The 23,113-nt window shown below is 38.7% G+C and overlaps 1 protein-coding gene across 2 annotated transcripts in view; it reads left to right on the top strand.

Moving 5' to 3' along the window:
• Positions 1 to 23,113, top strand: part of LRRTM4 (leucine rich repeat transmembrane neuronal 4) — a 571,952-nt gene that overhangs the window by 73,781 nt on the left and 475,058 nt on the right. Inside the window, exons 1-2 of one of the 2 annotated variants that reach the window (XM_063358750.1) lie at positions 7,374 to 7,567; positions 10,368 to 10,461. The gene's annotated coding sequence lies outside the window, so the exon portion shown is untranslated. Of the gene's footprint in view, positions 1 to 7,373; positions 7,568 to 10,367; positions 10,462 to 23,113 lie in introns of those variants that run through there. The other variant, XM_063358751.1, reaches the window with a different exon arrangement.

Here is a 23,113-nt window from a genome sequence, read left to right as displayed (position 1 = left end):
AATCATTGGATTAAACATTACTCGAGCTGAAGTTCACAGTTGCTCGTTCAGGAACCGTAGCAGGCTTTTCCTTCCACTGATGTATCTTGGATTTGCGGTGCAAGCTGTGTGACAGCTTTAATTAGTACAAATGCTCCTCATTTGTGAACTCTGATGATGGAGGTCAGTGTAAAACGTCCCATACAGATCCTCTGTAATCTAACTTTCTCCCTATACCTACAAAATTAAATGGAACTTTGTTGCATAGTAGCTACCTTGCCCTCTGGTTAAGAGACAAGTATGTATGTGAGTCTATCTGCAAATAAGAAACAAAGATCAATTTTTTAATATCCAAAATATAGCTGATAGGTTAAACTGTGAGGTGTAAAACTTGAGTAGAAGGTTGAAATCTGGCTCCGGAACAGATGCAGCACAGCAACAAAATAAGAGGCTTTAATAATGACATGGGTTTGAAATGAAAGGATTAGTTTGTTCTGCAACAAAAGCTAAGGGAAAGAAGTAACATGAAGCAAAACAAAATAATTTGAGGTGGGGGGAGCCCAGCAAGGCTGGAGAAGTTCAGCAAGGGCAGTAAAGATTCAGGTGGCAGCTCGAATACTGTGAACTATATTGAGGGATAGAGAACTGATTCTGTACTGTTTACTTATATGGCCTTCATTTTCTTGATGTACCGGACGAAAGACAGGCATGAAAAAGAAGTATGAAAACAAAACAAAAATAATAAGGGAAATAACGGGGAATAAATGAAAAATGTTTCAGAAATTCTTTTGCTCCCCTTGTTTATTGCTGAATACTTAAGGGTTCCCATGACAGCTCAAGGATTTAGATTCCTGACACAAACTGTAAATGTTTTACTTCCTTAAGTCACAATGTTAAAGGAGTTTTACCTGGGGCTTTGTCTCCTTTGCTCGGGGTATGTTGGCTACTGTTGGCATTACTTAGGGAATGGGCAAAGATTTTTCTTTGTTGACGAAGATTATGCTGGGACTGTTCTCGCTGTCGTTTAATTCATGATGAGGGACTCCTTGGATTTTAACCTGGTCAAGACGTATTATACAGCTGTCGCTCAGCGCAGTTCTGGTGCCTCTTTACAGGGCAGAGTCGCAGCAGAAGCATGCAGCCAGCCATTGTTTTGTAGTCTCTCCGATTTTGAACTTTGCAGAGTTTTTCAGTGATTTATGCTCAGACATTTTTCATCTGGGAACTCTTGAGAATTGTTTTAGCACCATCACACCTCTCTGATTCATTTTTCTCTGGGAAGTCATTTTTGGAAGGCCAAATTGCTGGGCAGAGACATATTAGGAGAAAGGCCCGGGGGGGGGGGGGGGTGAGTGATGAAAGAAATAGTAACATTTGTTTCCAGATATTTCCTATGCTTTAAATGTAATTCTTAATGGTAGACGAATTTCACATTCTGGTATTTTCTAATTCTCTAGGGGATGAGGGATCCCCTTGTAAAAATAATCAAGTATGTGGTATCTTTATTGTGTGTCATTTAGTTTTTCTCCCGTGCTCTAGGACTTCAATGAACTGTGGTTTTAAGTTTTTCAGTTGGGTTTACGTCTATGTACTACATTAAAACGCAACAGACAAGCTGTGTTTGTGTGCCAAAAGAATGCTTGGTGGTTTAGACACAAGACAGGAATTTTATAGCTGAAATTTGTTTTCCAGGATGCACGTCCAGAAAAGAATTTGCTAGAGCGAGAAGGTGCCATGTCTACTCCATTCGTAGCCTGACCAAAAATTATTAAATATGCAGGGCCCTATTGTGTATTGAACTCATCTTGATGGAGAAAGTGCTCAAAGAAGAAATAGACTTATATAATGTAATTATTTCTGTTTGACCCTGGTGTTCCGAAGATCACTGGCTTCATCCTTGTTTAATTTAGTTGTGGCAAAAAGAGATCTCATAGACCTGATTCCCATTTTTATCAAGGCTATTACTCTGATAGAGAACCTTACTGACTTTTTGTAATGCTGAAATGGAATAAAGGAGTCTCAGTAGAAATGAATGTTAAATCTTTGGCAATGTATGTTTCTGCTATACATTGCAAGGAAGGTATACGTATTGTTTAGAATTCCTTTTATTAGCAATAAAGTTTATACACAAGCAGTAGTTGAGTGGAAAACAGGAAGCATGGATATTAGACACAACTTAATACTCAGTGTGAACACTTGAGGTGCAACAATCTTCGGCTGGCTTTTTTATGACTTGAAATTAATCTTTTGTCACTACAAGTATTGGCAACTTGTACGCAGTAAGAGCTAATGATTCCTGAATATTAAAATATAGGTGATAAATAGGAGATTTTCTTGCTGTGGTTTAAATTCTAGCCCATGCCCGAGTCATTATTGACCTGGAGAGTGACACTGTTGTTAGGTAATTGGCACACCTTCGATATTTTGTCTTGGTGCCAGTTCTCTTGAAAATGTGGGTGCTCAATCAGGTCCTTGAATAGAAAATCTACTGAATATTTAGAAAAATCTGGTTTTATCATTAACAGAAATGGTATAGTTAAAACACGCTTTTAAAATTCTAATAGATCTTTAGTCTCTTACCTTCTTTTGACCTCCTAGGAAAACTGATCAAGGGATTTTACAGTAATACCATTGCAGCTAATAATTTAAGAGAACGTCTTTATTTTCTGTGGAGCCTACTACTGACAATATTCAGAACGGATGGCCCTGTGGTTCAGATCAATAGATATTTTCTTTTAGTGCTGATTTAGCTTTGACTGGAAAGGAAAGCAATTAAGTCAGGCGTGGAGAATTTGTAAGTGTGCATATATGTATTCATGGAGATGGCAGTTAGATGACCCACTTTTCATGATAGTATTGAAATAGTAACGTTTCAAGTAAATATCAAATGCCATCCAAACAGTTACCATAGTAATGATAAAAGAAATTTAATTTCAGTCAATCAAATGAATATTCAGTCGATCCAGTTAACTTCCACAAAGGTATTGTACGCTCATTTCATACCAGTATTTGATGATATTCAAGCACAGATTTTTCTACAGTTGGCCAAACATTTTTTCTTTCTTCTTTAAAGCATGCTTTTGTGAGAATGCCACTGTTGAACATTGGCCAATTGTGCTGTTACTTCAAGACAGTGTTCAATATTTATTAGTTTTCTCTATCTTTATGAAGACAGATATCCAAGTCAGTGGGAAGAGAAGCCTCTAAGAATCCTGCTTAGGGAAGAGTTATAGCCTGACCTCATTTCTTTGGAGGAAAGCAAGGGCACTGGACTCAATTTGCAGTTGAGCATCTCTTGTTTTCTAGTGTTTGAGAATACTGTCATGGACAAATTCTCATTGATTTGTTCAAGATTGCCCTGGAAATTTCCTGTATAATCTTGGTTAGGCTTCTATTCTTAAGCTTGCATATTCATCTTCCTTGTGAAACGTATAGCTCGCGCATGTTTTATGGATTTAAATATCCTCTGTTAAGGGTAAAGACAGTGCCTGCAAGCATAATGTGTTAGAGATGGGAAGAAGACGGATCTGCCATCTATGGAGTTTTTTCTCCCCCTGCTCACCCAAATCTTTCCTGGCCGTTATTACAGGATGATAATGAACAAAGTATTTGGCCAGTAATTGTGTTATTCCACACTGCTGCTGTCTAACAGTGATATATCTGCTTTTTTTCTCCTGACTTATTTAAAGATTTTAAGCATCCAAAATTGTTAACCCAACCAGCATCTATTCCCAAGGCTTCACAGAAAACTGACTGAAATGGAGTGGCTGTGTTCATGTGTTCGAATATATGTTTCTTTCAGAAGAGAAAAAAAAAGGAAAAGGAAAGAAAAAAAAAAAAAGGATGGTGCTTCCAGTATAGTTTTAAACACAATTTGTCCAGACCCATGGTGCTCTTTTGTACTGGTTGCTCTTCTCTGTTGTCTTGATTATTCTGGTCTATGTTAAAGGATGAACTTAGAACTTAAAAGAAAATAAGATCCAAGTCTAATGTCAGCCAGTGTCCGGTAGTCATTAGACTCTTCATAAAGCTCTTTTGTAACAATGAATAATGTATACATTTTTAAGGGCAAAGGGGTTGTATTTGTGGAATTAAAGCAGTAGGCTACAACTATTGCAATTTTAGGTCAAGGTCTTGCTCTTGTTTTTTCCAGGTTCTGAGGAAGTATTGAGTAGTTCAGAGTTATGTAAATCATCACTGGGTCTTGGCTTGCATTTACATTAAGCTAGTAGAAAATAGAAATAAGAATGGGATTTGATTCAGTTTTGGGGTTGGATTTTTTTTTTTTGTTGTCTGGTTTTTAATAGAAAAGTTTACAGAGCTTTAGAGCAAGAAGCTGTGTTATACTGAAACCCATTTGGCAGTGCTTCAGTTTCCTCTTATGTACTTCCAGACGCCTAAAAGGGCCAAGCGTATCATGGTACAGCACCAGTTCCGTGATGGTCTCATATGATGGTGAATCCATGCCTGTAAAGTTGATGATTACATTCCCTCTGAATTACTTCGCTTCTTAAATGTTGCTTATGTTTATAAGCACCAAGCAATTGCTGAGTAGCCCTGTCTCGCCTGAAAGACCACATATGTGGGTTTTAATGAAATATAAAGAAAAATAATTCATGAACTCCAGCAGACTGCAGGATCTTTCCTTGAGAAGTGACAGCTGGAATGCAGGATCACTTAGAGGGATGTCCTTGAAGACACAACTAGAGATAAAGAGGTGCTGTTAACTGGGGAAAGTAGCAAGGTTGTTTTTTTTTTCTTTTTTCTTTTTCTTTTTTTTTTTCACTTTGAGGTGCCTGAGTGTTGAGCAAGGCAGAGGCTTGCTGAAGTATCACTATGTGTTACTATACTCCTTTAAAAATAGTGCATTTTGTTAATGGTTGCTGCTAATGATAAATATTTATTTCCACTTTAAAAAGGAATGCCATTGCCGCTGTCTTCAGAATGTCCTTGAGTACATTTTTAGTGTGACTTTAATCAAATGTCATTTTAACTCTAGTCCTATTCTGCAAATCTCTAGTGAAATTCTATTAATTTTCAATTAAACTTCAAGTAAACCAATTAGCATTTTCATTTCTATAGAGCAACAAAGGCAGAATCTGTAATGAGTCTATCCAGTTGTTCACAGAGGAATAAATGGTCTGGATAGATTTCTCCAGTGTATCTTTCTGGGAAACTTTGTCAAGTATATTACCTTTATCATTCTCTCCTCTGCTTTAGGCTCCAAATTGGATTTCTTGTGGTATACAAAACTCTATTCAGCCACTTCTTTCCCTAAGCTATATTCCAGTATTCTTTCTGTCTTCGTTGCAAATCTTTAATATTGCACTAATATGTCTTTTACCAAAGTCAAAATGGTGTCTAGCTGAGGCAGGCTCTGTAAAACCCTTCTTGTCCTGAACAACTTCAGGACCTCAGTTTGACAGAGGGCAGCAGAAGGAATTTTACCTTTTCATTCTAAATATGCGAATGGAAGTGTCTGAATTATCGCAGCTGGAAACAGACTTAGACCCAGATCACTTCTGTCTCCATCCAGTATTTCATCCTCTCTTCTGCTTTCTCTTATTGCTCCCTCCTTTTCACAGACAGACGTGTTCCCTGCCCTGAAGAGCTTCATTATAAAGAATATATAGTCCCTGAGAGGGAATCCTGGAGTTCTTCCAGGGTGGGTATGGTATCATAAACTTTTATCATTACTTCAAGCCTGCAGCTGTCTCTAGTGGTCTGCCTCTCCTTTAATGTTGTGCTAATCTAATTGCTGGGTGCTGCAGTCCCCTACCCTTGCTTGTGCCAGCTCCGGTGCTTCTCTGACCCTGTGTAGAGCTGTCGTAGGTCAGTAAGTTTAGCAGAAAGCTAATTACTTTTTTTTTGGTTGGGTTAGTTTTGTGCCAGGTTAGCTGTATGAAATAGATCCACTTAAGCTGCCCTGGAACTGCAGCTCAAATCAGCGTTGTAGCCAAGCTGTGGTTATGCTCGTCTCTTCCAATATCCTTTAAACTTGAAAGTGTGAGAGAGACTCACCCTGGCTAAGTTTAATACCGAACATAAACACTCGAGTCGGGAAGCTGGTCTGCTGAGGTTCCATCAGTAGTTGAGAGAGGACTGGGCTCTACTGGGGATAATTAGAGCACCTCAGGTAGCACCTACTGTGAAATCCTAATGACAGAGCTAGCCTCACTGAGTGAAGAGGATATCCAGGGGGCCCAGCCACCTAATTCAAATAATAGAAGTTATACCTGCTTACAGCAAAGAGATTTAGCTCAACCAAATATGAAGTGGACAGCCCTGGGCTTGCAGAAGCGTGAGCAGCCCTGACCACGAGCCGTGACCACAAAAGAGGAGCCCGTCTCCCACATAGCAGGTAGTAGTTAAAGCCAGTGATATGCCAAACACATTAATTTCTGGCCCTGTCTTCAAGGATGCTTTATTTTTTAAAGGAAAGGGATCAAAGGTCGTGCTTTAACCAAAATCAGCTTCAATCTCTGTTAAATCTCGCCTTTGGTGATGTCTTGTTTCCTCCCGTATTCCTGCTGCAGCCACAGCATTGCCCCAGGGGACCCTTCAAGTACAAGACCCTGCTCTTTTTCAGGGGCCCACTCACAGACACGGTTTTTGGTTTGGTTTTTTGTTGTTGTTGTGTTTTTAATTCCCCTTGCTGACTCTGCAGGAATAACACTTTCCATGCTGTCATCCTCTTTGCCAGACCATAGTGCCTGCTGGTTGCCCTCCCCCCAGAGAGCCAGTATTGGCTTGTAAACACCTTCCTCTGTTGTTTTTGTATTATATTCCTGGTAATATGAACAAAGTGGGTTTCCTCAGCTGTCAGAAAACTGTGAGTATACAACATAGGCTTTAGTAATAAAGCTGTTATCTCCAGCAGAAGCTGACACACAACATGTTTGCCTCAGTAATTCGGATGCTTCAAGGCGGTGTGCAGTGTTCAGAAGCAGCTGTGCCTCAAGACAAATCCCTAATTAAGGATCCCCTGACTGTTTTCCAAAAGCATTCATGAGTTGGGAAGGGGAGTAGGAATAATGTTTGGTATGTTTTGACAAGGTTTACAAGTACACGGCGAGAGCACCTCTGCTGTATATCTTGCTTCGGTGTGTCAGACCACCTGCAGTGAGACTTTTGCATCCACTGCTAGATGTAATGCCTGACAGCGTTGTGTATCTAATGTGTGAATTAGGCTTGTTCACCTGAAAAGTGGATAAAGGGTTAAGTTACCACACTAAAAATTGGGAAGCCTTGCAGCTGGAGCTGGTTGTACTGCTTGTGAAAGGAGCTCCCACAGCAGCTGTGTGGGAGGCAGGCTCCTTCCCTGTGGTAAAGACTAGTGGCTAAGGCATCTCTCGCTTCATTCGGCTGTCTGGTTTATATTTGGTGAGGCTAAATCTCTTTTCTGTGAGGAGTCGCTGTTTTCTGCTCTCGCTCTGGCTGTGGGAGCTGAGGAGCCGCTGCGCCGCGCGGGGCCTTCGCCGGGTGTTGCTCCGACCTCGGCGGGACAGTTGGTGGCAGCACCTGAACAGGAGAGAGGAGACCTGCAAACGGTATTTCCTGAAGCCCGAGGCCGGAGCATTGGATTTCGGTACTCTGTACGGGGTGTGATTTAGCGGGGCTTTGGTAGGGGCGGGGGGCTGCCGGGGTGGCCTGTGTGGGAGGCCTGGGCCCGTCGCAGGGGGCCCAGGAGCAGACAAAATGGCGCCGCAGTCTGAGGCCTGAGGCTTCGGCTACCGGCAGAGCGCATGGCGGCTCGGCTAAAGGAGGTTTGAGACATGGCAGGCGACACACGAGGTGAAACTGGAGGAGAGGAGGAGCAGGCAGAAGTGGAGGCAACAAGGGTGAGGTGCTGAGAGTGAAGCTGAGGTGTTTTCTCTAGGCGCTGGCTTAGTTCTTGGTTGTCTTTATTTCTCAATACTATAGCCAGTAATTAAAAGTTTTTGCTAATTGGCAGTAAATTAAGTGAAATTCCCTGGCTTGGGACAGTTTTTGCCTGTGACACTAGACATAGATCCAAAGATGAAAAAAAAGAAAGGGGTGCCAAATCTCTCTGTGAGATTTCACTCTTTGCAGCGGTAAAGATAAAGTTTTCAAAAGCTCCTAAACAAGTCTCATTGGGATGTGCAGGTTCTTAAGGCACTCAGTGTTTTAAAATTTTGTCTATTCTACCAAGAACCTAAATACTCATAATAGCAAAATGTTTGTGTCTCAGGAGAAGTCCTGACTGTGTTTTGTTGAGCCAGGCTGTAGCTGAAAGAAATGGCATTTTACTGGTACAGTATTTGGCCCTTTCTCATTACAGCCCATGCAGACCAGCAGGGTAGTTAAAAGTGGCCATAACTTGTAGAAACAGGGGAAATTACATTAAAGTAAATAGAACAAAGAATGTGCGTGTTTGGGCAAGAGCGGACTCCTACAATATTGCTTTCCTATTTAAGAGCAGTGGGGAGGAGAAAATTCAGGCTTCCTGTTACTATTCTTAATAACATACTGAGAAATAAAATGCAGCAAAGATGTAATCCAGCCAAGAGGTTATGCAGGTTGCCAGAGGAAGTCCAGCAATTGGTTGGCCACATGTTTGTCTTGAAGCTTGAAAAGCAAAACCAGTGATTAATGCAAACACTTGTTTCAGCCTTTCTGATATCCAAGGCAAAAGGATGCACCAAAATGTAAAGCAGCGTGTGGCAGTGGCACATGGGCTGTGGTGTTGGGGAGATGTGACTGATTGCTAATGAGCCAACAGTCACTGCGTTATTCCACATGCTGCAAGTGAAAATCTTCCTGCTCAGCACCTATGCCTTGGGGCAGGCATCCAAATGACATGCGAGTGGGCAACATGACAATTAGTGAGCTATTCTAGGTAGGTAATACATGCTGAGCATAATAAAATTGAATTCACATCTTGGAGGTTATGTGGGTCTTTCTGATGACTCCATTCCTTAGCTGGTATTTCAGTTTTAAGATATCAATCAAATCACTTAAATATTTGTTTATACTGTTAAGTATAAACTATTAAGTAACCTGATGAGACAAAAGGTAGAACGAGTTGAGCTAAAGGTTGAGGTTTTAAGGCACCCAGTTCTGTATTTCATGTTACTTTTGCCCACATAACTGTGTTTGTCTGAGTTCAGTCTTGCTGAAGTGAAGGACTCCTGAGTTATGCAGCTGTGAATGAGAACAGCATCCTTTTTTAAGAAAGTTCTATGCAAATCCTTTTTCATTTTCTTTTGACGTTTTTTTCAGCAAAAAGGCCTATGCAGGCTTATTAATGCTACAGGTTATAGGATTGACCTTATGTTTGACAGAAAGCCATTCTCAATTCTAATTACTCTGGGTCACATTTTTTTGTATGGTACTAATTAGGCTTGAAAGAAACTGGGTTTGTTTTTGTTTCTTTTTGTTTACTTAGGATTTCTAAGCTCTTAGCTCATGGCTGCCTGACAAATCTGTTTGTGAAGAATAGAATGCTATTTTCTGTGAACCTAAAGAATTTTTCGAAGTCTTAATATGAATAAGTTTCCATTATTTTAATAATAATATAATATGTGATATTATGTTGCATGATATGAAAATAGGGAAACTGAGCATTATGGGGGAAAATCATGGCAATCCTAAGGTGTTCTCTTATACTTTTGGGGTTATATTCTAAGGGTTTGGATGTGAGACAAATCTTTGGTTTAGCTTTTAAGTAAGCAGTTATCGCATCTAGATGCATTTCAGTGCTGGCCCTGAGATCTTGATTCTCCTGACTTGTCTCTAGTCCGCTCATTTTTATTAGAGCGGAGTCGGTGCAGGATGCAGTACTTTGGCTGTAGTAACAATTCATGCTCATTTTGTCCTGCAGTAGGCGTTGACAGAAGGTGCATCACAGGAGAGGACTGGGCTCTGGGTGGCATTTGTATTTTAGCAGCTGAGCCAATGTGCCTTATGTTTTAGATTATCTATATAGTGAAGCATTTTAAAAATGATGGCCTTGAGCAGATTCACAGCATTGCGGTGACCTCTGGTATTTGGAACTATTGATAATAATAATAATTTGGGAGTCATTTTGTGGTCCCCTGATGAAAGTGAATGTGTAATTAGACATTTGAATTAATTATGTTGCACTTGAGTTAACTGAGATGCCAAAAGGCTAAATGAGTCCCCCAGGGGCTCATGACAAGTTGGTGGCAGAACTGAAAATAAAACATAAATGTCTTCACCTCCATGCCTTCCCTTAGCCATGGACAAAACTGGTAATTTCTCTTGCTTTACTTTTTTTTTAAGGAGATGCCATGTGTCCCAAAATACAGGCTAGGCAAAATGCCAGGCATTGAAGAAAGAACAGCTTTGCATAAGCAGTATTTGCCTTAGGTTGTCCTCAGTGTTTTTCTGTCTGTCTCCCACAGACTGAGACGGGATGCTTTTCAATAGAAAATGTACGGTGCGGTCAAAGATCTGAAGAGCCTACTGAGAGCTTCGTTTGCAAATTCTTCATTGAAGGTAAGTTATATAAACACGCTTCTGTAAATCAATTTAATTTATATAATTGTGGTGACAAATTAGAGAAAACAACCTAGCGACAAACTATTGTAATTATAGAAAATCAGCCAGTCAACTAATTGAAGTAACGATCTATCAACAAAATTTATATACTTAAACAGCATGATACGTGCAGTAAGTACAAGGGTAAAACCGGTGAAATGTCATCTTCCCCTTTACAAGGGGAAAAAATAAGTGGACGCCCAAACTTTTTAAGGCTCTGGTTTTGGGTTTGTGTAAAGGTAAGTTTGTGTCATTCTTTTGTTGATGTTTAAAGCAGGCAGCTGTAAGCAGAAACTCTTTGAATATTGGGCGAGATCTTAGAACCACTGAATTCTTTGGAAAGAAGTTTTTGTTTGGTTTGTGGTCCAGTAAGAATTGTCATGACGTGGTTTTAATAGGTTGTGACAAGTGTATCTTATGTTGATGTACAGTGTTTTTCACCATATGTGCTTGGAATGCTATTTGCTTAGCAGCAATAATCATAATTATTATTAAAACTGGTCTGTTATTAATTATTACTGTAATTTATCATTTTGAATAAATAAGCTCTTAATTTGCATTTATGCAGACTTCTTGTGTGCTTATCCCTTACACACAGGGAAAAATGAGTGGGAGCAGAGGTAGTTCTGCTTAGCTACAGTTATTTTTGACATAGTGTATAATTAGGTCTATAATTCCATTAAGTACAGTGCAAATGCAGTAAATGAGACTAAGTATAAGCATGACTTTCCCTGTACAAGTATCCCAACCTTCTGACACAGTCATGGTAACTGGAATGTAAGAGATGGAGGTTTCACTCTTCCAGGCGTGTGCCCTACTTTGGCAAGTAGGCCCATCAAGAACATTAAGCCCATTTGCACAATAAAACAGCATTACTGATTTAAATGAGGGTGGCAAAGTGAAAGAAGAGCACTGCTACTTTTACTTTTGGACTGCAAAGCATTTCTCCATGGGAATGCTAGGGGAGAAATACCCCTTGCTGCAATGTTAACAGAAACTGTGCCGCTAATAATGCCTCTATGTAAACACTTTGCAAAAAGCTGATGGTATAAACAGCAGAGAAGTAAAAAAAGCATGTGGGGACTTGTTCAGGTTCCCAGCAGCTAGAATTTTTATTATCTTTACAACACAAACCAAGTCAGTATCAAAGACAATGCCAAGACACAGTCACCATGATAAAGCATTTACACACATGTTCTTTTCTTGAAAAACAGTAAGAAAGAGAGAAGAGATTATGAACTTCAAAGGGCTGCCTTTAAGCTAGGAATATTTATACACAAGCTGTCAGAAAACTATTCGTGCCTTGCTAAAACAGGAGCAACCTTCACTTGAGCCAAGTCTCTAAATGAAAGCCAGAGCGAGTGCCAGCCTTGAAACTTTGGATTGAGTTTTGGCAATTAGATGTTTGGGATGGCACTAATGTCAGCCATCATTAATGCAGTAAATGTATGCATGTGTGCAACAGTTGTTTCAGATTCTGTTGGTACACTTGCTTTGCTGTCTAGGTACATGTGTCACGGCTACAAGGGGTGAGGTGATTTGTTTTTAGTCACTGAATGCCTGATTGAATGTGCTAGAAGATGTCGGTTTTGGATAGGGTTTTCTGTAATTCTGCAAACTTTTGTGCAAAGCAAAAAGTATCAAAATGTAATCCTCTAAGAAACTGAAAACCAAAGTAAAACATGGGATTCTTTGATTAACTCTTTCAATGGAAGCAAAATTAGGCCACGGCCCAACACTTTTGCGTATGCTTTTATTATTCAATATCTTATTTCATAACCAGTTCCATTTAAATCAATAGTAGAGTATGGGTGTCTAAAATTTTTTCTGATGTATTTCTTAGTCTTGAAACAGTCACATCATAATTCTTGATGTCCTTGTATTTAGTACATGCAAAGTTGTCATGAAAATATATCGGACCGTTTGAGTGATTCTTTGCTTTACCATTCTCCTCACATTCCCTGGCACAATTTGGCTTGCTCTCTTCTATGCGATAAGATAGATAGTTGGAAAGTTTTTGTGGTCTGTGTGTTTATTTTACCCTCACTATTTTTGATATGTATCTGCAGAGAGAAATGGGCAATGTGTAGCCATTCAGTAAAGGCTGAATCTTATTTTAGTAAGAGTTATGCAAACACATTTAACTTGTTTACTGAACAAACATATATTCACAAAGCTTTGAGTTACACTGTTGACTTCTACGACAATGTAAAGTGGAAATGAACACAGGGATAAAAGTGGGAGAATAAAAAACGGAGGGATGATAAAAGTGCCATTTTTTTCTCTTAAGAACAAAGCTGTTTTACACTTGGCCACAAACTCCTTCTTTCTTGGTAATATATATTTAGAATGATTTAAGAATACTTTAGCATTTCAGATGCATATTGCAGGATTTCTGAAGCTGTGCACTTTTTGTGGGCTTTGAATAAATTAAATACTATCTTAGGTATTGTCCTCCATTACTGCGCTATCTGGGCAACTCTTAATCTTTAATGTACTTACTCTGACAACACCCCTGTGAGTTAGGGAAGTTCTATTATCCTTTTCAAAAGTGAAGAACTAAGGAACAAAGGGGTTTAGAGTAAGATTTTCTTTTTAGGCTCCTTGCCTTGATTTGAGTGAGAACTACATTATCTAAGTGTCTTCTCTGCTTGCATGTAGGCTTGTTAATGGGGTAGTACTAATTGAGGCAATGTCTAAATTCCTTTTTAAAAAAAAACTAGGAAGGTCCGTGAGCAAGGAGTGTTTTGGGTAAAGTCAGTGAAAGTTAAATGACTTGTTTTTAACACATGGTATGAATTAATTCTTTTTGCAAAAGGTAAATAGAGTCTGAACTGCTTTTTAGAGGAACTAATTGGGAGTTAGGGGGAATATATGATATGATGCCTGGGATAGCACACCGACACCTTTTCCTTCAAAATCTAAAGTCATTTAAAGTGTTTTTTCTAAATATAGAAATGGGGAATTGAAAAACTTCTCCGTAGAGAGCAGCTATCACTTTGAGTTGTCATTTTACTAGGGGAAAAAAAATCTGACATGCTCCTTTAGTACCCAGACGTAGTACTCCAATATGTGATTGACTTAGGCTACCTAAAGTTTGCTGAGATTTGTTGGGCTGGTGAACAAAATTGAGTTTCCATTTCTGTAGTTATTCCCTAGATGCGGAACCTGCACGGTTTGGGTTGCTGTCCTGCAGACATGGTTTACAAAGCTGCCAGGACGCAAGTGTAGCCACCACCCTTCCCTCTCCCCCAGCGAAGCTGGCACCTGTTTAAAACACCTGTACAAATATATTAATTTTTTTCTCCTACCTTTGGCTGTCATATAATTTGATTGTACATTCCCGATGGAGCCCTGATTTCAAGTGTGATTTCTTATAACTAATAAACCGTATAACTGGCTTATGGTTTTCATTATATATAGTTTGAACTTTATGATTTTTTTGACCCAGAAACAAGAAAGCTTATAGCAGTGCCTGAAGCCTTAGAGCAGTGTATTACTTCAGAGTCCCAGGAAGACATTTTTTTTCTCAGGTCAGCAAATGCTTGTAGGTTTTGATAGATATTCTCAATTATGTCTCCAAAAATGAATTATGAGTTGTGAAAGGAACAGAATACATACAGTCGTAAGTCTTCGGGGGATTCAACTGTGTAGTCCCAGAGCTGTTTCTGAAAGGAGGAGGCTGTAAGAATCAGGGAAAGAAAAGAAAAAAAAAAAATAAAATTGTTATTACTTGGCGCTAGAAGTACTGATGAAGGCTGATGTGGAGTGCATATTGCATGTACCTGTAGGTGTATGCATGTTGACTGAAAATGTTTTATCAGCGTGTATGTTCTTAAAAACCAGTTTTTCATCAAAAGGTGAATTCTCAAGGGAAATGACTTCTTATAAACATGCTTTGGTTTTCTTCAATATGAAGAAAAATTCCGTATTTACAACAGACGCTATCCCTACTGTGCCATTTTTGTGTCATCTTGCATGTGTCCAGTGAGTGTGGGACTGACTGAGACGCTAGAACTCAGATTTCTACTGCAGCCTGTGCTAGGGGTCTACTTTCAAGATGCCGATCAGGTCAAATAACTTGTTTTTGTTTTCATATATATTCAGTGGTAAAAATGAAATTGATTTCTTTAGTTGCTTTCAGATTCACTAATATATGTTGCATCCACATGTGCAGGTAGTACAGGATAAGTTATGCTGTGATTATTTGTTAAGACTGAGTGTTTTTCAAGGCATTCTGAGAAGACTAAGCATCAGATTGCCCTGCAGTTTTTGTCATGATTGGATGCTTTATCTTTCATTAGAAACCTGCATCATCATGCACAAAACTTCATTTCTTGTAGAGATGACATGTTATGGAAAAGGTTTCTTGTAGGTCATTCAAACTGTATGGGATGACTTAATTCTTTTTTGGTAGTGAGACTGTTTTGTATATGCGTACCTTATATGCATATATGCATTTTTGAATGTTAAGTAAGTAATGTAACATCCTAGTTAGCAGTCAGAGAGAGTTGCCAATACTGAACGACTTGTCTTATTTTGTGGGGCTTTCTCTGAATTTTAGATCAATCTACTGCTGGGAGGGAGGGGAAACCAAGCTGCTTGTGCCTGAAAAAAGGAAAAATGCTAGTGATGTCAACTGTTCTTTATCAGTGGAGATAAGAGGATTGTCTTCACTATCGTCTGTTTACTTTCTGTCTAATTTGCAGCCCTTTTCCTGGTGTTGGAAACCAGCCTTCTCCTTTAGAGCCTATGGAAAAAAAACCAAAACCAGTTCTCTTTTTCCTCTCCCTGTTTTTGTTACTGCTACTTTCCTCTAGACTTTTTTCAGTTGATGTGCATCTTTTATTAGTTCAGGGCAAATGCAGTTCTGTAGCCAAATTCTTACTAGCGTTGGACAGAGTTGTGTGTCTTCAGCTTTTGTGGACGGAATCTTCCAACATGGAAGAATTTTAAAGAAAAAGTCCTTGATCTGTGAAGCATAAGATGCTATAAGTGAATCTGAGCTTCCAAGAGCCTTTTTTCTTTTTAATATTTTGGCTCTGTGTGTTCATGAACATTACTTTTTTTCCCTATACTTTTAATGCAGCAGGAGGAAAAAATAAAATAAAATATGGTCCTTCTAAATAAAATGGGAGCAATTGAACTGAAATTATTTGTGCAAGCCACAGTCTGAAGTTGAAGTGCGCTGTTGGTTTTAAACCAGCCCGTGTCTTATGCAAAGATTACGAGAACTTAAATGGAAGTAGAGCAGCACGGTTAAGGAATACAGTTTTAACAGCAAAAGATGATTTTTATGAGGATTTATTTTACATTCCTAACACTTATTATACTGCTCAGTAGTGCAGATCATTTTGGCACTTTGCAGTTCCATTAAAGGTAGAGATTTTCAGACACAGGAGTGTGTAGTGTGTGTGACAGTAGGCTGCAATTAAACCTTAGATATTGAATAGTATATGAGAAGAGTTGGTTTGTGGCATCAAAAGAAAGAATGCACTAAGTGTATACCTAATACTTAAAGCTCTATAGTGCTTTTTGCTATATTCACCGATTAGATCGAAAAGAGCTGTACAACATAATCGCTAAGCAAGCAGCCTCTTTGGTACTTCAAGTGGAGTTTTCTAAATGAAGTTACTTCTAGGCTATTCATGGTCCATGGAACAATTACCTCCCAAGGAGAAAATAAAACATCTTGAGTGGTTCAGACAGCATCTTTGACACTACTGCAGCCAGGAAGTCTCATAATAAAATGTTTTACCTAAAACAGGAGAGGGGGGGAAAACACCCAGAGACTAAGCCATCACCATAGGATCTTTCTTTGAGAAAGTGCACCATATTTTAGATTGGTTGCAACTTGCAACTGTATTTCTGTTCACAGGGTCACTCTTAGGTTTAACAGGAGCTGCAAATGCTCAATGTTGAGAAGAGAGTTTGGCAAGCATTTGAAATACATAGGAGCAAATGTATCAAGCCCGGTAACATACCAGTGTGGCTGTTACTGATTTTTGAAACGTTTTCAGTGGGGTGAAACTTCCCAAAAGTACCTGGCAGAGAGTAATGAGCAGAACTAATAGAGTGTTTTGCCCAAGCTTCTGTATGCAGCACCTGAATGTGAAGTTGCATTGTAATAAGCTTGGAGGAAGTAATACTGACTATGGAAAAATAGTAAAGCTTTTAAGCTCTGGGAGTTCATAAGTTTTCCTCTTGTCTCTCTATTCTGGCAGTAGCCATTTACAACTGCCTTTTTTAGCCACAGGAAATCCCTTCTCTTGAACTGCAGAGGTATGTGAAACGTATTCCCTCTAAAGGCAACATCTGTGCTTCTTTGTGAATCATCAGCCAGAAAGGGTGCTGTATATGCTAATCAGCTTAACCATGTTAATGGTAAGAATGATAATTATTTTCAGGTGGGAGTAGATGCTGTTTGACACCTAGGGAAGTAAGATTGAGACCATAAATTATTGCAGACGTCTGCGAAGATGTACTGCTGCAAGTTGTCTTTTTCTTTCTGTTTTAGCTGCTTGCCTGAGTGTGCTTAGATTTAAAAAAAGGGGAAAAACCATGCATATCAGTAAAGTCTTCAGTTATCAGAATCTGATTACAATGAGAACTCAGAAATCATCATACGGTTTTGTTAATTATTAGAAAGATGATATTGTATGTTGAAGTAGTTGCAGTGAACAGCCCAGCTACAAAAAAATTGTTCAGACTCTCAGTCACTAAACTGTATACTTTGAGCTTTTTTCTATCCCTGTCTATTAATTGCTTCATTGTAAATTTATTTCTTACTTTGTATTGCATTGTTGGAACTACATGATCTTTACGGTCCCTTTCAACTCGAATCATTCTGTAATTCTGTGATGGTATGTAAACACCTGATGTTTACCAACTAAATAAGTATGTCGTTGTCCTAGGAATTTTTTACACACATGAGAAAGCACTGTTCTCTGAAAGACTTCCTAAATTTCTGTGCCTTGTTTGTGTAGTTAATAATATCCTTTGTATGTCTTGGCTATTGAAGGTGCTATTTTCTTTCTGGCCCATCTCTGTTACAGATGAAATCAATTTGCCCTGGCCACACACTGGGTTAATGGTAAAGCCAGCAAATGACTCCCTGATCCTGTGAGTGTCTGTTAAGAGCTTTTTGAAAAACCCATTTCTTTCAGAAATCTTTGGGCACAGTCACTTTTGCCTCTCCTTAAACTCAGTCTTCCCTACGCTTGCCTTTGGTTCAGGATCGCTGGACGTCAAGATAACTGAAAATACTATTTACGTATTAATCTTTTCCGCTTCAGTAAGTAACAAAGTTCTCTAATGGATTATAAATTTCTGCCTCATTTTACTAGTACCTCAAGTGTATAAGCCTCTGACATCAAAGCGAAACTATAATGTTCAGGCTGAAATTTTACAGCCCTCCTGAATTTTGACATAAACATGATCTGCCAGGAGTGAGAAATTGATACAATTGTTTATTTTATAACTTCCTGCGTGATCACTTTCACCTTAGGAGAGATAACTGAATGGAGTTTAAGTCCATTGAGAGAGAAACTGATTCACACCAGCTATGAGGTATGGGTTTACGCATCCAGCATTGTGAAGGGTCTCCTGATAAATATGAACTTGTTGTGGTAACACAGTGGTCTGTGAAAGTCTTCCCATTTTCTAATTTGAGCTCTTGAAAGTTGTTCTTAAGCCTGTTGTTCCCTTGCCAGGGGTTTGTGTTGCAAATAAAAAATATGGATGGGGTGTGGGATGCTAGCAAGAAATTCAAAGGACAAAGATTTAATTCTTCATGACTTTGTGCATTTTGCAAATTTTGCAAACTGTGGCTATTCTGGAAGCTGTTTTAGAGATACTTTATTGCAGTGTGAGGATATGGACCTTTTATCTTTGATTCTGGATGCAGTACAGTTGTACTTTCAGCTGGGTTGCCTGATGGACCCCTCTGAGTCTGTGTAGTCTGTTTGCTTCAGCGAAGTGTCGTGGTAATGTGAACATTCAACACCTGGTGCTTGAACAACATCAATTATGTCTGTGTGGCACCGTGACACACCTGAAATCAGTGGTGAGACTTGGGTAGAAGAAGTATTATCCTTTTTCACCATTGTGACGCGGAATCCTCTTCATGTTAAGTAATAGATGGCGCCATAAAATATTGAATCTGCTCATCTTTTATGACCTTGGCAATAATAAAAGATCCCCTCTGCATAACGTTAGAATGTTGAAATATACATTCAATATATCTCATAAATTAGTTAGTGGATTTTTGCAGGTATTGAGTTTCAGTTTGAAAAAATAGGAGAAAAAATGAATTGGTTTTTTGAACCTTAAAATTTGATGGTCCATGTAAATGTTAAATCCATGTATGCGTATGTAACTTGGCTCAATAATTTAAGTAGTCCATTTCTAATATCAAAATGACATAGCCAGCATTTTAAGAAATAGAATGGTATTGATTTACGCAGTAAGTACAGTTAAAAAAACCCAACAAATAATTCAAATTTTGTAGGGGTCTATTTGAGCTGTTTTGAACATGCATCCTCTTGGGTTACAAGGAATGAAAGTATAAGTGATCATTGACGTGATAGTTCGTGTATTCATGTGTGCTGCTAAAAATCAACTGAAACTTTTTGCTTTGAAAAGAAATTGTTCTACATGATAAAATGCTTTTAAGAGTTGCAGTACATTCCATCAGGGATGGAGTAGTGAAACAAATTATTAATTGCATTTAGAGCTGGACAAAAGCTTAGCATGCTTTATGTTGAATATTGGTAGTGGCCAAATCTTAAATATGAGATTGTATGGCCTCATCGGTAGCGCTGTGAACTGTAGCCTTTGGATTTGGTTTCCAGCTCTTCCACAGAACTGCTGGGTGACCTAAGGGAAGCCATTCCCAAAATCTGTCCAAAAAGGAATTAAATGTTTCATAACTGTTGCAGTGACTCTGAGCTTGAGCTAAGGAAGAAATTAACCCATTTAGTGAAATCTTTAAGATCTTTCCAGAGTCGGTCCTAAAGAGGGCTGAAATTTGTCACTACTTGAGTAAAACTTTGAAGCTGTGCAGTCTTCCCACACAGGTATTTCTTAAATTATAGCCATATTCTTTCATTGCAAGAGGAGTTCTTATGGGAGAATTTCATCTTAGATTATAATTGACCAACAGAGAGCTCCTTGTTTGATCTAAATTTAAAACTTACCTAGAGATAAAATTAGAGAGGTAAATTGGCCTTCCTAAATATTGAGAGCAATGTAATGACTTGAAATAGATAGCATGATGATGCGACTTTTTCTTTATTATTAAAGTAGACATGTTTTCATTAACTGTAGGCATAGAAACAAAATACTTCAGCTTTTGGCTAATAGGTTGAAATTGTAAAAGGGGCAATTGTGTGTGGCACAGTGCCTTTTATATGGTAAAATATCCATTTTTGCAACTACAGATCTGTGACCATAGGGAGAAAAAACAAGGTTTGGAGGGGTTGTCTGTATACTGTTATTATTCTACTAATCCATCCAGTTCCTCATACCTACCTATCCATTTATCCTTCCTGTATCTTGAGGGCACTTAAACTTTTGTTGTAATCCATATGCATTGCCATAAACTCATAAATTATAATTTTGCAGTAAGAGAAGTACTAGAAAAATATCCATCAGCCTGCCAGATCCTTAGCTTCAGGTCTGAACCTGGGTTTTATTTTTTTGGTGAAACAGAACTTTATTAATAATGTCCTGTTTCTCACTCTGCATGTTAAGCTGTGGAGGGTAAACACAATCATACTTTTAAGTTACAGACACTTAAAAGTCACACAAAATGACAAGCAGATATTTTGGAAACTGGCATCACTGCTTTAATATGAAAAATGTTCGTAGGCTATAAAGAAAGTAATTCCAGTTCAGATATAATCTGTGAAGGGACTATTAGTTTTTTTGATTGCTAGGCCCATAGTAGGATTACACAGCAAAGCAAAGAGATTGTATTTGTCAAAAATGACAGTTTTCCAAGAAACCCGTAGTGCAGGAGCTATAGAATCAACCTAGTTTTCCATTATGGGAAAAACAGATTTATTAAGCATTTAGAGAAGTACTTATGTTACAAGATAAGGTTGGGAAGGACAGACCAATAGGCCGAACTGAAAGGTAGCTGAAAATGCATCTTTCTTTGAAAAGGGCAACAAAGGCTTGCTACGTATGCAAATGCTGTACGAGAGAATATTAGCACCCTTTGAGGCTAATCTGCAGCATTGATCTAAGATTCAAAGATGTTAAGAAGAAAGCTGCAGCGTTCCGTGGGCTTTGGGTGGAAATGCTGAATTTCCCAGTTGGGTGTTCCCAACGTCCTATGGTGCAAACATAAGACCTAGCAGATTATTCTGTAAAATCGGGGAGGACAAATGACAACCTAGAAGGATGATAGCGGGGGTTGGTTTTGGTTTTGTGGTTGGTTTTATTTAAACAGGAGTTTGTCCTGTTGGAGGCGGAATTGCATTCCAGAGGGAAGAGCTCAGATCAGAAGTGAAATGCAAAATCTCTCAACTCTGCTCTGTGCATTAGGGACGTGCCTCAGCTGTGAGAATAGGTTTTATGAGAGATAAAAGATGGGACTCGCAGATAGGACAGTGAAATGTTGGTAAAGTCGGGGTTCAGGGGATTTTTTTTTGTTTTTTTTTTTTTTTTTTGCTTCTGTCACAGTGATTCCCCATGTTTCTGGTAAACCACTTGGTTCCTATAGGAGCCCCTGTGGTATGTATTTTTCTGGCCCTTGTCCTATGTTTTCAGATGATAGGCTTCCAGAATATTTGCTCAGTATCTTACACGGCTAATTCAGTCTCTAGGAGAGACAGAAATACAGGAAGTAAACTTGTTGAATGGATGAAGATGGCTTCAAGGATCACAAAGTGGGAATTAATAGAATAAAGATTCCATATAGTGAGCACGTACTGGTTAAAGTTGCTGTTTATCTGGATACCAAATGATGATAATGAATTGCTAGAAAAGGAGAGACAAAATGGAGGAAAGACCGGCTTCTTAGGCATAAGAGTAACTCAGGAGGTGCCTGAGATCCTGATCCTGAGAGGTACTGAGGATACTCAGCTCTTACAGGCTTTTCATCTCTCTCGAGTTTCTGTAGTAGTGTTAGGACTCTATGACTATGAGTACAGTGCACTTCTTCGGGGAAGAAGTGGGGAGTTTTAACATAAGCCGTTTAAACTGCTGAGGAGATTCTGGATAGGAATTGTGCAGCAAGGATAGAAAATGATGAGAACTTCTAACAGATGAGAGCCATCAGAATTTTAAAGTGTTTTCAGTAGGAGATGAGGAATGAAAGGGGAATTCTTGGATAACTCAGTGTAGGAATAAACTAGTTTGGGGTTTGACTCATAGGGTAATCACAGCCAAGCCAAGACCAAGATGTTTGTACTGGTCATCTTCTGTCTAAATCTTTATAATGCCCAACCGGTGAATTATGACTATTTTATAACATTATATTCCCTGAGAAAAATAAACTTGGGCTGAATTATCTTAATAAATAAGCCTTTTCAAAGGGAAAATAAGTGTAAATTCTAATGCGTGCAGTTTGAGCTGTGTGCCTGTGTTTGCCTAAACCTCACATCGTCTCTTCAGTATCTTCTTATCACCAGGATAATAGGAAAGACAATGTATTCTTACAGGAAATCTTGTGTATGTATATTTTTTTTCCTCTCCTGAGAAAAACAGTAATTACATGGTGAGGAACACTTGCTGAATGCACATACCTGTATTACAGATGTCATAAATGACAGTTATGAAATGAACGTTTGAGATGAGCGTTTCACCCATTTTTACGAACTTCCGCATGGAACAGAAAAAGCACAGGCAATATTTGGGAACTCAAATAAGATACGTGGAAGAAGGAAACATTGGTCAAAGTGTCCCAAATAGCCTCTTTGAGCTTAATGGGGGAATACCAACCTGTGTACAGAGCCAGCCGAATGCATCTAATCACTTTATTCAGACTTAAGCTGATGGTATGCGGACCCAAGCCAGGATAAATTCTGCCCTACAGGGTGACCTTCATATTTTTTCGCTGGATTAAACTGCAGAAAATTGATTGTTTATTTTGCAGGAAACTAAGTCATCTTACCTTTTTGGTAAATGAAACAAAATTTAGCATTAATACCTTTGCTAGAAAAGTGAGAACATAGAAAAGTGTTTAGGTACAGTCTGCATATTGTTCGTCAGTTATGTCTCTATAGGTGGCAAGGTCATCAGACATGGTCTCTTGGCTGGAGGTAGAGTGGAAGATGCTATGAACTTAAAACATGCCCCTGTGCTCCCCACAAAAAAAAACCCAATCCCACACCTGACAAACTACAGAAATCCTACCAGGTTTGCTTATCCCTTTGAGAAAAATGGGTTTATTAAATCATAGATTAAAGATAGGGAATTGTTGATTTTATCTGTCTCACAGACAAGATCCAATTTAGCTGATAGAGAGCTGAACCTGAATAGCATTCTGTAAGTTGTTTATTTTTTTCACAGATACGTAGCTAATATTAAATTTGCAAACCATGTCCTCTGTTATGTTGCTTTTCAAACCTTTTATCTGTGATGAAGATTATGGAAAAATGTT

This window comes from Chroicocephalus ridibundus, chromosome 23 (genome assembly GCF_963924245.1).
Source record: "Chroicocephalus ridibundus chromosome 23, bChrRid1.1, whole genome shotgun sequence".
Taxonomy (NCBI): domain Eukaryota; kingdom Metazoa; phylum Chordata; class Aves; order Charadriiformes; family Laridae; genus Chroicocephalus; species Chroicocephalus ridibundus.
Note: the sequence above shows the minus strand (reverse complement) of the source record. Positions and strands in the feature narration are given on the sequence as shown.